The sequence below is a fragment of the Sminthopsis crassicaudata genome, chromosome 4 (genome assembly GCF_048593235.1).
Source record: "Sminthopsis crassicaudata isolate SCR6 chromosome 4, ASM4859323v1, whole genome shotgun sequence".
Taxonomy (NCBI): domain Eukaryota; kingdom Metazoa; phylum Chordata; class Mammalia; order Dasyuromorphia; family Dasyuridae; genus Sminthopsis; species Sminthopsis crassicaudata.
Window position 1 is genome coordinate 413,016,578 of NC_133620.1, and position 17,826 is coordinate 413,034,403.

Here is a 17,826-nt window from a genome sequence, read left to right on the forward strand (position 1 = left end):
GCTCGTTGAAACCCACCCCACCCACATTTGTAATGATCCTGATGCATTGGCATTAAGGTAACCCTGCTCTAATTGATGCTCATGAATTGTTCATGACAACTTGTTTTGTCTCCACATTGTAATGATTCCGATGCATTGGCATTTGTGATAACTATCATAGTCATCGCTTAAATTGTCCAGATAATGTGCTTCCCTCACTATTTACTATGATCTATAACGCCTCTTTGATTACCCCCCCATTTCCTCCTCCTCTTCCATGTACCCTGAGGCATTGGACTGGATCTGGATTTCGGCCCCATCCCCCCTTTTATAAGCAGTGGCTGAGCCAATGATTGGATCAGAGTGACCCCGGATAGTGGATGCTTTGAGGTTTGACTTATTATTTTCGGAGCCATGGCAGTAAGACCACACAATTGCCATGACGGGCAACCTCGAGAGGTCTGTTTTCCACCCACTTAAGACAGGGTCCGGCATGGCGTACCCCCGAGTTGGTGTGGCTGACCCTGATGACCTAAGACAGCAATTGGTAGCATGCTTCCTCTTCGCCAATGTTGAAGGTGCTAAGGCACTGTGCCATTGGTTATATGTCAACGCTCACTCCCCACTCACATAGCCTAAGACAGGCTACCCACCCTGCTAAAAGAAAGAAGGGGGACATGTCAGGAGCCCACTCCCTAAGGCCTGGGCTAACAAACTGCAGCTGTGTCAACACCATTCTTCCTTATCTGTTTCCATTTCCTCGTCACAAGACCCCAGCCCCCTCCCTTCCTCTATACATTGTGTATTGTGTAACTGCCTTCCTACATACGTGGCATTCCTGAGCCACTCTATATAAGCTGAATTGTCTTCCACAATAAACGAGAGCTGCTTTATACCCCACTGAGCGGTCTCCCTCCTTTGTTTTCTTCACCCATTCCCAGGTTGTAGCCTTACTAGCTCTTGCTTACAGGTTGATGCCTACCTCCAGGCGTCCCTAGTTCGAGACCCGCGGGCCGGGTCATATACTCTTTTTGTCATTCTCTCATATAAAATTAGGCACCCAGTACTGGACCCAATATTCTAGATTTATATTGAAACCATGACAGAGGCCAATTCCTCCTTCACTCTGACTACTTTCGTTTTTTTATGCAACTTAGGAATACACCATTTTTGAACAATATAATATACTACTGATTTATGTGGAATCTGTAGCCCACTAAGAACTTTGTTCAAAAAATTTGCTTTTGTTATAGAATGTATTATTTATTCGTCTAAACTTTGTAAAACATTAAAGTTTGCTGTATTATTAAAAAGGTGGATTAATTATAAAAAACTCTGGCAAAACTGAAAAGAGACAAGGGCAGAACTCTGAACACCTTTACTACAACACACCAGTAAAGTCTGCTTAGATTAATATTGATCAACATTCTTTTGGTAAAGTCATTTCCTAATTCTAATGTCAGTCTACATCTTTCCATCTTGATTACAGGGGTTTTGTGAGATATTTGATCAAATGCCTTGCTGAAATTTATTCTACATTCACTGCATTTATAAGATTTACTGATAGTCTAATAACGTCAAGAAAAGAAGTATAAATACTTTGCATGGAAATTGTGGGCTCAATAATACTTGGTAGTTTATATTCATCACTTCTTCTCATCTAAGTGTTTACAAACTGTCCTGAATTTTGCTTGAAATTGATTTTAAGCCCCTTGGTTTGTTATATTTCACAAGTCTAATCCTTTTTCCCCACAAAACAAATATTTGGATGTTGCTATCACAGAACTTTCATGCCTTCTCTTTTCCAAGCTTAACATTAACAATCATTCTGCTACAGATATTTATGTGCTAGATAGTATACTAGATCCTGAGAATATAACAACAACAACAGCAATAGTTCTTGCCCTCAAGAACCTTATATTCTAATGGATCTTATGATAGAGGTGCTTGAGCTCAGTCTTGAAATTAACCAGGATTTCCAGAGATTCAGGTGCCGTGGGACTACAATTAAGGTATGGAAACTAGCCAAAGCAAAGATCCTGAGAAAAGAGATGAAATGTGATATTTATATATATATATATATATATATATATATATATATATATATATATATATATATATATATATATATATATATATATATATATATATATATAAATGTCATTCAATGGATCAACATGATTAGATTGTAAAGTCTGTGAACAGGAATAACAAGTACTAAAACTGGAAAAATGGAAAGGAACTAGGTTATAAAGTGTTTTGATTCACCAAAAGAGTTTGTATTTGGTCCTTGAAAGTATAGGGAGCCAGTGAAGTATATTGAGGAAAGGAGTGATGATTTTTGGTATATTTGTGAAAAATGGATTGGAGTAGATAGTGGGAATGGAGTCCAAAGAGACCATTGCACAATTGTAATTAACCAGGAAAGAGGCATTGAGAGTGTGGAGAAGGGTAGTAACCTTGTGAGTATAAAGAAAGGGACCATGAAAAGGAAGTTTTGGAGGTTACCAGGATTGAATATTAGGGATTGGGCAGCTAGGTGGCATAGTGAATAGAGTGGCAGGCCTGGAGTTAGGAAGATTCACTTTCCTGAGTTAAAAATCTGATCTCAGACACTTACTTAGTAGCTTTGTGACTGTGGACAAGCCATTTAAACCTGTTTTCCTCAGTTTCCTCATCTATAAAATGAACTGAGAAGGACGTAGCAAATCATTTCAGTATTTTTGCTGAGAAAACTCCAAAAGGGGTCACAAAGAGTTATACACAACTGAAAGGACTGAATAACACAAAAACAACATGTAGAATTAGTAAGAGCAAGGAATTATGAAGACACTACGGATAAAAACCTAGACACCTAGAAGGAGAGTGATGTCCTAACAACAAATTAGGAAAAGTGGACAATGACTGGGCTTGAGGAAAAAATAATGACTTCTTTTTAGACATATTGAATCTGAGATACCTACAGTTTGAAATATCTGATGATTACTAAAAGAAAACTGAAACTTGAAGAAGAGACAAGAATTGTTTCTGTAGGTGAAGGAATTAATGAACATTGATCGATGCTCATTTGGTCAATACTCAATTGATCAATGATCAATACATTTGTTCAACTTATCAAGCACTGTCCTAAGTGCTTGTGATAAAATTGTAAAAGTAAGACAGTCCCTATCTTCAATGAACTTACATTCTAATGAAATAATATACAGCACATATAGTTAAATAGTGGCTAGAGAAGAGTACTTTGGGGCAGAAACAAGGATTGTAATGGGAATATTAGGGCATTTGCTTGGCACTCTTTTTACAGAAATGATTATAATTCCCCGTAGAAAAAAATAAAAAGATTGAGCAGTATAGTACCTACACATGATCCCAGGGACTCAGTGATGAGTCATTTAGTTTTTCATGAGAATGGTTTCTCATAAATCTTGATACTATCCAAATAAAGTTTTATAAATTGTGGAAGTTAAATAGCTCATCATTAAAACATATTAAATTTTTCAACTAATCCTAATAAGATAGAATTTCCCTTCTCTTCACCATCATGGTTATTCTCCTTTGAACATACTCAAATGTATTAAAATCCCATCTAAAACATGCATAGATACATATATGTGTCTATCTATACCTATATATATATATACATATATATACACATATCTGCATATTCTCTATAAATATATTCTAGTTTTCTTTATATTTATATTTTATAGAAATTATATATAAAATATTTTATATACAATCTGATCATAATGGAAAGACTAAGTCCCCCAACACTCAAAACTCACTTGTGTAAGAGGGTTCCTGCTACTCCAGTCCAACACAAAAGTATTAAACTTCTCAAATAAGTCAAATAATAAGTCACTCATCACAATGAATGGAATTAACAAGATATTCTATTCACTAATACATCTATCAATCAAAGATGAAAAATAAATAACACAATTCTAAAATACCTTTCTTGAATCAATCTATAAGAGACATATATTAGGTGCCTTTAAAAAAAAAAAAACTTTAATCAATTGGTGGGAGATAAATATTTTGACCCATTGAGTGGAATGAGATGAGAACATAGGATGTGTATTAGTATTAGTTGAAGAAAACTTGGTTGAAGCATAACTTTATACTGTGTGGTATTCCAATAATACGCAGTTTAGTGTTGGGGGAGTTCCAGACACCTGGAGAATTGCTTAAAAGGGGATTGATGGAAGAAACTATCTCCCTGGCCTGGAGTTAGGAAGATTCATTTCCTGAGTTAAAAAATCTGTCCTACTTGTCCAGAGGAAAACCTTGATTACTGATAGGTCAGAAATTGCTTTTTAAATGCAGTTATTGGTTGGTAATGTGCTATGTCTTTTCAAAATGTTTCTTAAATATAAGTATACCAATGAATCATCTCAATGAATCATCTATCAAACTACATATCATAGCATGGACAATGAGTAATCTTCACCTACTAAGTTTTTTCTTTGAATGTAGTTTTAAATAGTAATTGCTCTTGTGTAGAAAGTTCTGCACTATTTGGAGAATTTTTACAAATAATACAATATCATTTCCAAAGAGGAGCATTTTTAAACTCTCATCATAAATGAGAAGTCCTTTATTCATTCGGACCCTACATTTGACATGTTCCATGGCTACAAGAATTTCACTTGGTGATATATATCCCTCCATGAAGTCTTTTTATATGAATAATCAAGACAACTGAGCTGAGTAGGATTTATAGAGTACATTGTAGCCTTTTGATAGTTTGCTTTAAATCAACTGTTATCCTATCACCTTAGTAAATACCTCTCTCAAAAAACTAAGTCCTAATGATCAAATGATAATCAACTAGTAATCATAATGTTAAAAATAAGTATGAGGACTCAAGTGCTATACCCCTTGGGAAGACATACTCTTAAGCTCGCAGGGTATCTAGAATAAAGCCTCTTTTCCCTCCTCAATGGTATTTTAGTTTTCCAATTACATGTAGAGATAATTTTAAATATTCATTTTTGCAATATTTTTCTTCCTCCCTCCCTTACCTATCTTTATCCACCTCCCAAGTCAGCAAGCAATCTGATAGATTATACATGCAGAATAATGTTCAGGATAGTTCTACAGTTGTCATGTTGTGACGTATTCTGTGTCATATTCTGAAAAATCAAAACAAAAGGGAAAAAACATGAGAAAGAAAAAGCAAACCCCTCACAAAGATGGCAATAGTGTGCTTCAATCTTCATTTAGTCTCCACAGTTGTCTCTCTGGATGCGGATGTCATTTTCCATCCCAAGTTTATTGGAATTGTTTTGGATCATTGTATTGATGAGGAGAGCTAAGTCTGTCATACTTGATTATTATAATCTTGCTGTTATTCTATATAATGTTCTCCTGGTTCCGGTCATTTCACTCAGCATCAGTTCATGTAAGACTTCCCAGGCTTTTCTGAATTAACCTGCTCATCATTTCTTATAGGACAATAGCATTCCATTATGTTAAAATACCAAAACTTATTCGGCCATAACCCAATCTATGGGTATCAATTTCCAATTCCTTGCCACCACAAAAAGAGCTGTTATAAAACATTTTTGCATATATGATTTCTTTTTTTTTATAAACTATATCCCAAATGTGTAACTGCTGCATCAAAGGGCATGCACAGTTTTATAGCTCTTTGTGCATAGTTTGAAATTGTTGAACAAAACTTAAATTGTGAGTTGTGACTGTAACTGAAAATGGGGAGTTCACAAAATTATGGTTTGTTATCACTAAAACACTGGCTTATGTACTTATTTTATATAACTATATACCCAGGGTCATGTAAATTGGAAAAAAAGTATGAGAAACCCTCATCCAGAGCCCTGAGGAGATATGGCATCCAAGTTCTGCAGGCTCAACTCATACATGCAAATGGAATTGGAATAATTGTCTCAGAATATGTTTGAACAATTACATATTATTTTTGGTTTTGTTTTCATGCTACTACTTATCGTATTTGTTACTATGCATGTTTTTGTATCACCTAATATGAAACTTCCAATGCTTATTTTTCTTACAACATAGTATTATTACAATATGTTCTTACACTGCAGTATTAGTCAATCCCTAATCTACAAGTACTTGCTTCATTTCAGTTCTTTGCTATTACAAAAATTGCCACAAAGAATCTTTTGTTTTTATGAGCCCTTTGACATTATTTGTTCCTAAAGGACATATATTGATTCTTATCCATGACTATCTCAACTTATGGAAATGGTGACAAAATACGCTTTAATAATACTTTCTGGAATTTTATGAGAAATCAAAGTCATTATTCAATCTATAGTACAAAGTTTTACCCTTTTTCTGTTTCCAAAAATGCAAACAACCTGTCCCATTATTGGTTAACAAATTTGGGCATTTCTTCCCATTGGATCCACCAATCATAAACCAGAACTTCAACAGTTTTGAACGTTTGGAACTTTTCTTCCCTTGTTGAGGGATCCAGATTTCATAATAAGTCAATTAAGGGTAAAATGTTGTGTCAACTGTGACAGTTACACACTTGTGCAATCCTATCTGTATAGCCAAAAAAATGAAATAGCCCAGACCAAAAAAAGACCAAGGTTAGAATAAGGACAAAAAAACTTAAATCTGGTTGATATGTAGCTATAGAATTGTGATGATAGTCACAAAATGAATTTTGCAATTCATTAAAGCAAATAAACTAACCCAAAAGTCATTTTCATCTAGCATGTTATGGTGGAAAAAGAAAGAAAATTTGATTCAGAAGACCTGTGTTACTTATCCCTGATCTTCCATTTACTCCTTGTATGCCATTGGATAAAGTTACTTAACCTCTATCCAACCCATTTTCTTCCTCTATAAAATAACTGAGTTGACCAGATGATCTATACAACCCAATCCTACTCTAAAATCCCATGTTCTACCCTGAAAAATATTTAAGACCAAGAAGGATTTTCATTCATATATTCATTTCAATCTGTCAATCCACTGGAATTGAAGCATTTACAATATAATTTGTACTTCTCTGTGACTAAAGTAGCCGATGTGAAAGGTGAAAAATTCAGTCAATCATTGATATGTTTTCTCTACACAATATTTAGCATTGTTAGTATGGACTGAAAGTCTGGATAATGGACTGAATATTTTATTTTCTATCCAGATGGTTTGGCATAGTGAAGAGGCAGCTGCAGTTTAAAGGTGAATGGAATGGTAGCTTTCTTCACAAAGGAATGATTACAAAAATTCATGCCATTCTTTCCTTCTTTCAAAAGCTGTGTCAGGAACTTGTTTTTAAAAGCCTAATTGGCTTTGCAAAGAATATAATTATTTAAAAAACCCTCAAAGGCTACTCTTTTTGCTATGTCTGAATGTGTTTTGTACTTGGAAAGTGTAATATTCTTATCTGCTGGAAGAAAACTTAATTCTAAGCCTTCCTTGTATGAATGTCTCATTTCCATTTGCATGTTGCTACGAATACAATTTTTACTTAGTAATCAATCAGTGTTTAATTACTGCTCAAGTAAACCCTTGTAATCAGACTTGCTGTAAAAATGTTAAGGTGTGCAGAAAAACATAAGGTGGTGTGTTTTCCCCCTCCTCTCCTTGATATGCCTGTGCAGCTCCTATTAATACTAATAGGAGGCACAGCTGGTCATCAACAGGATTATAGGTTGCTGTTTAAATAACATTTTATTTTTATACCTTAGCAAGATTCGCACATTGAAATCAGGTGGACACATTTTTTTCCTCTTGTTGAGCAAGCTTCACTCACTGAAAAGAAAGAGATTGGGGGGGGAAATTGAGTCCAGCATTTTTATTTTTACGAATAAAAAGACTCAAAATCAAGCAGCAGCATTTCCTTCTATAGCCAGTCTGTTGTATTCTTTAGCACCAGCTGGAGTTCCATTTCTAATTTGCTGTGAAGAATTAAGTGATTTGAGACCTATACCCTGGAGTATTTGACCTCAGAAACCAACTAGCTAGTTCTCAATTCCCTTGGTTGGAAAAAATTTTCCAAAATTTATTTCAGCTAACATTAGTTAACATTCTCTATAGAATAATAGTACGCATCAGGTAAATAAGAGTATAGCTCTAGAGCCATAAAATAAGTATTCAGTCGAATATTAAAGAAAACATTTAAGGAAGTCTGTAGAATTCAAGGGACCTATAATGGAATAAAAGAAACAATCTCAACATCATTAATTCAAGTGCAAAAATAAAAAGTAACAATGAAATTGATTATTGGTTCATGTTAGTTGTTTGTTAGCATATGTGAACTATGTAATTGTACTCAACTCTAGGTCTTTGAAGTCAAGTAAAACTTTGCCCGGAAGCAAAAATAACCATTGCAGCTGGCACGAAGTTGCCATTGGTTCCTGGAAAAGAGAACAAGGAATAAGATCAGAACAAAATCACCCTAAATAGGTAGTCATAGAACAAATAGTCTCTTTCACTTATTGTTGTTAGACATTTTGTTGCCTCCTCCTTCCCTGCCAGTCACTCAGTCAGTCATTGAATAAGTATTTATTAAGTGTGCAATATGTGCCAAGACTTAATGGATAGAGCACTAGACTTGAAGTCAAGAACTGAGTTAAGATGCTCTATGACTATATGGCTCTGGAGAGTCATTTAGTCACTGTCTACTCACTTTTTTAACTGAAAATGTTTTAATTTAAAATTATGTATCTAAGAGGGTTTATGTGAGGATAAAATGAGACGTTTGTAAAATGCTTAGCACAGTGCTTGGCACCTAGTAAACTCTTACTTAATACTTATTCTCTCCTCTTCCCTAAAAAGTTCCTCTTGTATTTTGTTCCCTGACTCCTTCTTACTTGGCTCTAGTGCTGGTATTTGACAATGTTTGCAGTTGCAGGAAGAGCTGTGATAATGGGTAAAGAGAGGCAAAATCAAGGAATAGAAATAAAACTCCATCATGTAAGCATTGAGAAACTTTAGATACTCCTTTTCATACCTTTGCTGATCGTTAAACAACCAGGGAATCTAATAGGGATAGTTTGGACAGATGTTGATGGAAATTCAACATCCTTGTGGATAAGATAGAAAGTTGATGGCTGTTTAATAGATTGCATCCATTGCAGCCATTGTTTAATAGTTTTGCTGTAACAAGAGACTCATCCTCACCCAAGAGACTTTAAGGTATTACTTGGTTTTACATGATATTACTATTCCTTTTATTCTGCTTTCTTCCATTTTAAGATGCCTGTTGTTATTCTGCTGAAGCAGCCCAAAGACATATATATTTCCCCCTGAAGTGGAGTTAAGTGACTTGCCCAGGATCACACAGCTAGGAAGTCTTGAGTACCTGAGATCACATTTGAACTCAGGTCCTCTTGACTTTAGGGCTGGTATTCTGTCCACTTCGCCATCTATCTGCCCCCGAAGCCCAAAGATTTAAAAAGGAAACAAAGGACAAATTTAGGGAATGCCATGGTATAATGGAAGAAGTGCTGGATTTATAGTCAGAGGTTTGAATCCCACTCTGTCACTTACTACTTATACTAATTTGGGCAAAGTACATAATCTTTCTGGGCCTCAGATTCTACATCTATTATAAAATGAAGAGATTGTCCCAGGTGATCTCTGAGGTTTCTTTTAATTCTAAATCTGTGGTTGTGTGACCCTAAGAACTAGTTGTTTCCATTTTGTCTTGATATAGGAAAATTAAAAATAGCTTACTTGGAGATTTATGAATCCATCAGCATGAGGAAGTTGTCTTATAAGCCATTGGATCCTCTGCCAAACTGCAGATATTTGTTCCATAAATGGAACACTATAGAAAATAACTGTCATATACAGGAGGGATCACTCAAAAGATAAAGTATATTTGAGGCATGAAAGGACCATCATGGTACCATATCAATGTTCACTTTAAACTGAAGAACCTTGAAGATGTTCAGATTGCCCATTAAATTAATCCATGCAAATGGACTGCATTTGACTTATCCAGTCTTTTTTCCCAGAGATCCTTGTTAACAGTAGTCCACCTCAATTGCAAACAACACCCCCTACATTTTTCCCCCTGCTTCTAATTCTAAATTGGCTGGGAGATTTCACCATTCAGGAGATTCTAGATTCACAGAGATAATAGGGTGTTCTCCAAACCCTTATAAATTTACAGGAGCAAGGTCTTGAAGAGAAAAGAAATTTGCCAACCTACAACATACTTGTTCCTAAAGTTGATGGGAGTACTTCCATCAATGTGATCTAATCAAATTACAGCAATAACTATTGTTGTGTATGGAGGAATATATTTCCATAGCTCCTTTGACATAGTATGTGAGGAAGGCCTCCAATTTATGACTATTAAGATAAGAGCTTAAATTTCTACTCTTGTCTATAGCTTCATATTTTCATCTCAACTTTGAATGTCAGGACTCAAAAAAAAACCCAACCAACCAAACAAACAAACAAACAAAAAAAAACCTTTATTCTGATCCAACTAGAACTTTGGTTTAAGTTCCTTATATATTATATGCAAATTTTGACCTTGGCCCTATTTCAGTATTAGCTGATTACCTCTAGGCTTAGAGATTGCCCTAATCATTGACATGCACTTCTCTCTACCATCCTTCTCTTATCCCTATGAGATCATTAAATTATTGCTTTGAGTGAGTGTATGTATGTTTGTGTTTGTATGTATAATAATTTGATGCCAAAGGAACAAAATCAAGATCTGTTCTATCCTATAGTTCCAAACAGAAAATTAGGATCAACTCAATTTTAATTAAAATTCTGTACCCTAAGGCAGATGGCAATAATCCAACACTGAATAAACAAGCAATTCCCTCTAATTTTAGCCACTGTACAGGATATTTCCCTACATTATGAATTAATAATGAAGATATCAAAATAAATTTAACACAACTGTTTTAAGAAGTTTTTTTGTGTGTGTGTGTGTGTGAGAGAGAGAGAGAGAGAGAGAGAGAGAGAGAGAGAGAGAGAGAGAGAGAGAGAGAGAGAGAGAGAGAGAGAGAGAGAGAGAGAGAGAGAGAGAGAGAGAGAGAGAGAGAGAGAGAGAGATGGGGTGGGGAAGGGAAATTATATTTTAAATTCTGGTGGAAAAGACACTAATTCAGGATCTAGCAGGCAGATGTGCCTGGATTCTGGATTCTAGTTCTAGATAACATAAATTAAAAAAAAAAAAAAAGATTTAAAACACCCCATTTTAAGTATTTAAAGATTTTTATTGAGGCATTTTCTGTTTGTTACTAATTTTCTGCGAAACATTTTCAAGGTGCTATTACCACTGCTCCATAGTTTTCTCATCTGGAAAATTAGAAAGATTGATTAGATTATCTCTAACATCTCTTCCAACTCTAAAATGATGTGATTCTGATTATAGTGCAATAAAGTCTATTCTCCTCCTTTCTTTATCTGTCATTTTCCATCATGTAATTTATTGTTCAAAAATAATTTCCCTTCATAAGAATGCTAGTGTCTGAAACAGATTTTGTAAAGCTGTAAATCTTTCTGTGGGGCAGCTGGGTGGCACAGTGAATAGAGTGCTGAACCTCGAATCAAGAAGTTTCATCTTCCTGAATTCAAATGTGCCCTCTTACTAGTGGTGTTCCCTAAGAAAGTCACTAAATCCTGTTTATCTCAGTTTTCTCATCTGTAAAATGAGCAGACAAAGGAAAAAGCAAACCACAGTAGAATTTTTGCCAAGAAAACCCTAAATAAGATCATTAAGAGTTCGATATGACTGAAGTTAATTCATCAAAAACAATAAACCTTTGCCTGCATTGTTCCTTTTCAGTACTTCATTGGGTCCGTGATCTCACTAATATGAATATATTTTTTGTATACAAATTGCAAACCACCTACACTTTCTCACTTTGTACAGATTTTTTTAAACCTGTGTCTTTTTGTAAATTCTCTAGTTAAGATGTAGACAATGAGTCAGGAACTTTTTAATATTTTATTGCTCTCAATAATTGCACCCAAGCCTCCATCTATATCTTTTATACTCTTGCTACCATTTTCTTTTCTAGACATACATGTCTTCAAGAATGTCTTTTATGCCATTTGCCCCATCTAACTCATTGTTGGTAGAACACTAAAGAATACATATGCACATCATTCATTTGTCTATCATTCTTTGTCAACTGCAATATTTTATAGGGAATTCATATTCAAGCACGGGCTGGAATAGATAATCTCTGAGGTCTTTTCCACTTCAGATTCTATAAGTATCAGAAGAAGAGAAAAAAAAAGATCATCTTTTAGTGTTTTAGACTGTATCAAGGATATTAGATTTCTCTGATAAGACAAAGAATGCAATTTTCCAGAGAAATTGTGGTAAATCAATAATATATTTCTACTATTCAACAATATTATACATTAAGTGAGTTTCTATTGGCTGTTCTAGGAACTTAACCACCATTTATGGTATCGTTTCCATGGAAAAAATCAATTCTAAAATATGCATTTTAGTTTATAATCATAAAATTTCAGAAAAGGGAAAAATCACTGTAGACACAAAGAATCAATTAATAATAAATCAATAAACATTTATTAAGTGTCTACTATATGCTAGGCATTGTGCTGTTTTGTAGTTATAAAAAGTCATTCTATTTTAGAGTTGCAAGGCATCCCATTGGCTAACTCAATTAATCAAACTCTATCTTGCCTGCCCCACCAAAAAAAAAAAATCATCATTATAGAACACTAGACAACCTCTACTTGAAGATTTCTAAGTTGGGGAAATTCATTACCTTAAAGGCAATGTACTCTACTTTGGCACAACTCAATTTATTAGCAAGATTTTCTTGTCATCTAACCTTTATTTGTCTCCTTGAAATTTCTACCCATTACTCCTAATTTGGGTTAGAAAATGATTTATGGAGGATATGGGAAGGAAGAAAAACTAAATAGAAATAGCAGAAGACAGGACATAGATGGCTCTGTGAAAAGAATGACAAATGCATTGTGGTAAATGATGCAATAAGCGCAGGAATATACAAATGAGGAAGCAGTGAGGGGCTACTTAATCTGGCAGCCCGAGAATTGGTGTGGGTAGGCTGTACAGGGATTAGACCATGAGTGGTAGGGATTTGATTTGGATTTGATGTAATACCTAATAGGGAGCCATTGTAGATTATTATGCAGAGGAGAGAGAGATGTTGAAAGTCACATTTTAAGAATTAATTTGACAACTGCTTCTGGAAAAAATGAAAAAAAAAAAAAAAACATTTACCAAACTCATGGAAACCTTATAGATATTCACTAGATTACAAAACTATCTGTTTAGTTCATGTTACAATTAAGATTTCGATCTAAAAAATTCAAATACAAGAAAAAGTTCTAGAAAATTAGTTAACTATTTCTTTTCTTGGTCCAGTCTCTGTCGAATTCCTACATCAGACATTCTCTTCCTCTGACATCCTAACAATATTCAATTTGAGAGACCAGACTACTTACCAAAATGCCAAACTCATAAATCCACAAATAACCCATATGAATATTCTGCATTATCATTTCTTGAATAACCTTATTTAAAAGATAGAATACTTTATCACATTCATCATTTGAAATGATAGAAGACTTTTGTCATAGCATGTTTTCCTGATGTTTAGTGCATAGTCTCTTTTTCTTCCCTACTTATTTGTCTTGTTATATGGATGTATTTTTCTATAAATAGATTAGAAGATGAATAGAATGTCTCTTTGCTTTTAGAAATGATTTTGAAGATGAGAAACAAACTAAAAGGAAGGGAGTAATGGATTAAGGTTGAGGAGAAAATATATCTATTTTCCATGTGCTCCAGACCCAATCTTTTATATATATATATATATATATATATATATATATATATTTTATAATATTATCCCTTGTATTCATTTTTCCAAATTACCCCCCCTCCCTCTATTCCCTCCCCCCGACGACAGGCAATACCATACATTTTACATGTGTTACAATAAAACCTAGATACAATACATGTGTGTGAATATCATTTTCTTGTTGCACAATAAACATTAGAATCCGAAGGTACATGCAACCTGGGCAGACAGATATTAGTGCTAACAATTTTCATTCCCCTCCCAGTGTTTCTTCTCTGGGTGTAGCTACCTCTGTCCATCATTGATCAACTGGAAGTGAGTTGGATCTTCTTTATGTTGAAGATTTCCACTTCCATCAGAATACATCCTCATACAGTATTGTTGTTGAAGTGTACAGTGATCTTCTGGTTCTGCTCATTTCACTCAGCATCAGTTGATTTAAGTCTCTCCAGGCCTCTCTGTATTCCTCCTGCTGGTCATTTCTTACCGAGCAATAATATTCCATAACCTTCATATACCACAATTTACCCAACCATTCTCCAACTGATGGACATCCATTCATCTTCCAGTTTCTAGCTACAACAAAAAGAGCTGCCACAAACATTTTGGCACATATATGTCTCTTTCCGCTCTTTAGTATTTCTTTGGGATATAATCCCAGTAGTAGCGCTGCTGGGTCAAAGGGTATGCACAGTTTGATAACTTTTTGGGCATAATTCCAGATTGCTCTCCAGAATGGCTGGATTCTTTCACAACTCCACCAGCAATGTATTAGTGTCCCAATTTCCCCACATCCCCTCCAACATTTGTCATTATTTGTTCCTGTCATCTTAGCCAATCTGACAGGTGTGTAGTGGTATCTCAGAGTGGTCTTAATTTGCATTTCTCAGATCAAAAGTGATTTGGAACACTCTTTCATGTGAGTGGATATAGTTTCAATTTCTTCCTCTGAGAATTGCCAGACCCAATCTTTATACTTGAGAATATTAATATACTGCAGTAGAGATTTTAGGGATATTTGGAAAGGTATAGGAAATGGCATAGAGACTCAACATAATGTATCCCGATATTGTAGTTAGGATGTCACTTTGGAGTATTGGCTGAGGACTGGAAATGATTTACTCATCTATAATACTTCCTTCTACTAACAAATTTATACCACTCTTTATCCATATAGTCTAAGCCCAGCTTCTTATTAAACTGTGGGTTGTGATTCCACATGGGGGTATTGTAATTGTATGTGAGGGTAAAAAAAAAGGTTATGATTTATTAACAGTAAATGTTTTGTTTATATATCTATTTTATGTCTCTATATGCCTGAGGTCACATAAAAATTTCTTGGACAGAGTCCTAGGTAGTACACTAATGTTAGGATTACCAGGTGAGAATTCAGATTGTCCAGACAGCCTGAGTTCTCACCTTGTCACTGTCCAGATAACCTGAATTCTCACCTGGTAATCCTAACGCACTAAACCTGAAGTCAGAAAGGTTTGAGTTCAAATCCACACTCAGACCTTTGACACTAACTATTTGACCTTGGATAAGCCACTTAATTCTAATTATCTCACAAAAAAAAAAATTGAGGGGCAGAAAAAGTTGCAAGCGCGGGGGGGGGGGGGGGGGGGGGGGGGAAGTTTAAGAAGCCCTGTTGTAAAGGTTCTGTTATATAGTAGCCAGGGTGCTGGACTTGAAGCAAGAGATTATTATTTGTGTGACCATGGGAAAGTAATAATTTTTCTGATCTTCAATTTCCCATACTTTGCAACAAGATTATTTTTGTTAGGCTCAAATGAAATAATGGATATAAAAGATTTTTTAAATTTTAAAACAATATTAAAATTTTAAGTGGTTAAATACTAAATTTCAATTATCCTCAGTTGTAAGGGAATTTCCTTTTCCCTTGGGCATGAGACATAAATAGTAAAAATACTTTTATTATAAACACAATACATATACTATAGACATATATTAATATAGACATAAATAATAGGAATATTTTATTATATAATACTATACTTTTATTTATTTGCTTATTTATGGGAGATAATCAGATATAAGTGTCTTTCTTGGGATCGCATGGATAGTAAGTATCTGAGGCTGGACTCTAACTCATGTCATTCTGACTCCAAGACCAGTGTTCTATTCATTGTGCTACCTAGAAGCTTATACTTTTATCTAAGATCTGATCTAGCCTATTCTGGGGGTCAGGTTTCATCCTGGCCCTTGTGATCTGACTGACTTAGGGTGGTGCCCCATTTTTTTTCTTGCTACCCATGAATAGGCAAAGACTGAAGGGAAGTCCCATTCAGTAGACACATCCCAGCAACAGACATAAGTGCTTAATGCTGGTGATCAAATATTGGTGTTCAAATGAAAATACAGCTAAATATTCTTTGATGACTGTGGGTAGTATTCCAGTCTTTTGGGTTTGAGTGCCTTTTGGGTCCATTGTTAAATTTCAATTAAATTCCAACTTAATTTTAAGTATCTACTTAAGCAGCTAGGAGGCTTAATGAATAAAGTGCTGGGCCTAGAGTAATGAACTCATCTTTCTGAGTTAAATCTGGCCTTGGACATATACTAGCAGTATGACTTAAACCTGATTGCCTCGGTTTCCTCATATGTAAAATTACCTGTGGAAGGAAATGGCAGCATCTTCGCTGAGACAAATCGAACCAAGTTTCATGAAGAGTTAGACATGACTGAACAACAGAACAACAAACAAAATCAACTATGCACAAGGCATGTTAGCTAATGGGAATTGAATGACAAAAAAAAATCAATGAAGTTATATTCTTTTAGGGTAATATGATGTATACATCAGAAAGTAAATAAAAACACATACAACATAAAAACAAAAGTAACTTCATGAGGACAAATACTACTAACAACTATGAAAAAGAGAGAAATTAGGAAAGAGATTGAGTATAAAGTGTCTCCTGAGTTGTTCTTTGAAGGACTTCTTTCCTGAGTTTCTGGGTTTTCTTGCTCAGTAGGATCACTTTTCTATTGTGTATTCTTCTGAGCTGTTGAAGCAATATTAAGATCTTTTATGAAAATGGAAATTCTAGACTTGAGATCTGAAAAGCTTTACTAGATCTGCTATCCTGGATGGACTTGGAGATATTCCCAGGGTTATTGTGAGAATCAAGTGAGATAATAATTGCAAAAATGCTTAGCATAGTGCCTATCAGAAAGTTTTAGTTAGAAATATATAGAAGTATGGATATATGTTATATATAATATCCATAATATGCAATAATATGTTACATAATGCTATATGTAATATATCATCCGCACACATGTTAGCTGTCATTATTATCCTCTTAGTCAGTAAAACAGCACAGGGAAAAGTAAAGACAAAGCTTGTTTTCTAGTTTATTCATCAAGCAACAAATCCCAGTACGCACTCTGAGGCCCATTGTCTGACAATACTGGGTATTTCTCCTGTTCTCATTTGTAAGGATTCTACTTAGACCCAGTTCTAAGGGTTATTCTAATTCAGTGGTTCTCAAACTTTTGTTGTCAATATCTTTATACTTTTTCCTTGAGGCAATTGGGGTTAAGTGACTTGCCCAGGGACACACAGCTAGGAAGTATTAAGTATTTGAGGCCAGATTTGAACTCAGGTCCTCCTGACTTCAGGGCTGGTGCTCTATCCACTGTGCCACGTAGCTGCCTCCTCTTTATACTTTTAAAAATTATTGAGGATCTTTCCAAGGAGTTTTTGTTTGCGTGTGTGTTATATTTATAGTTATCTCCCATATCAGAAATTAAAAACTAATTTTGAATTTGTAGTATCTCTGAAAAGGCTTCAAAGACACCCCCCCACTTTGAATTCTCTGGACTACCCTTTGATAACATCTGTTCTAGTCCATTCAGGTATTTAGTCTTGCTGAACTTTACTACTCCAAAACAGCATCCCTTGTGTAATGATTCACTCTCTCTCATAGTCACAAAACAAAATTCATTTTCTTTCACTCAAGCACAACTAGGCAATATAAAAATTTTTCATAGTTAACAAATAGTTCTGTACTTCATGGTTTCCAGCTATCAACTTTAA

The 17,826-nt window shown here is 34.8% G+C and overlaps 1 long non-coding RNA gene across 7 annotated transcripts in view; it reads right to left on the reverse strand.

Annotated features, from left to right (window-relative positions):
* Positions 1-17,826, reverse strand: part of LOC141539678 (uncharacterized) — a 177,573-nt gene that overhangs the window by 35,449 nt on the left and 124,298 nt on the right. Inside the window, exons 5-7 of one of the 7 annotated variants that reach the window (XR_012481369.1) lie at positions 8,260-8,339; positions 7,666-7,734; positions 2,124-5,114 (exon numbers count right to left, since the gene is read on the reverse strand). This is a non-coding gene — a long non-coding RNA (uncharacterized LOC141539678). Of the gene's footprint in view, positions 1-2,122; positions 8,340-17,826 lie in introns of those variants that run through there. The other 6 variants (XR_012481367.1, XR_012481368.1, XR_012481366.1 and 3 more) reach the window with 6 other exon arrangements.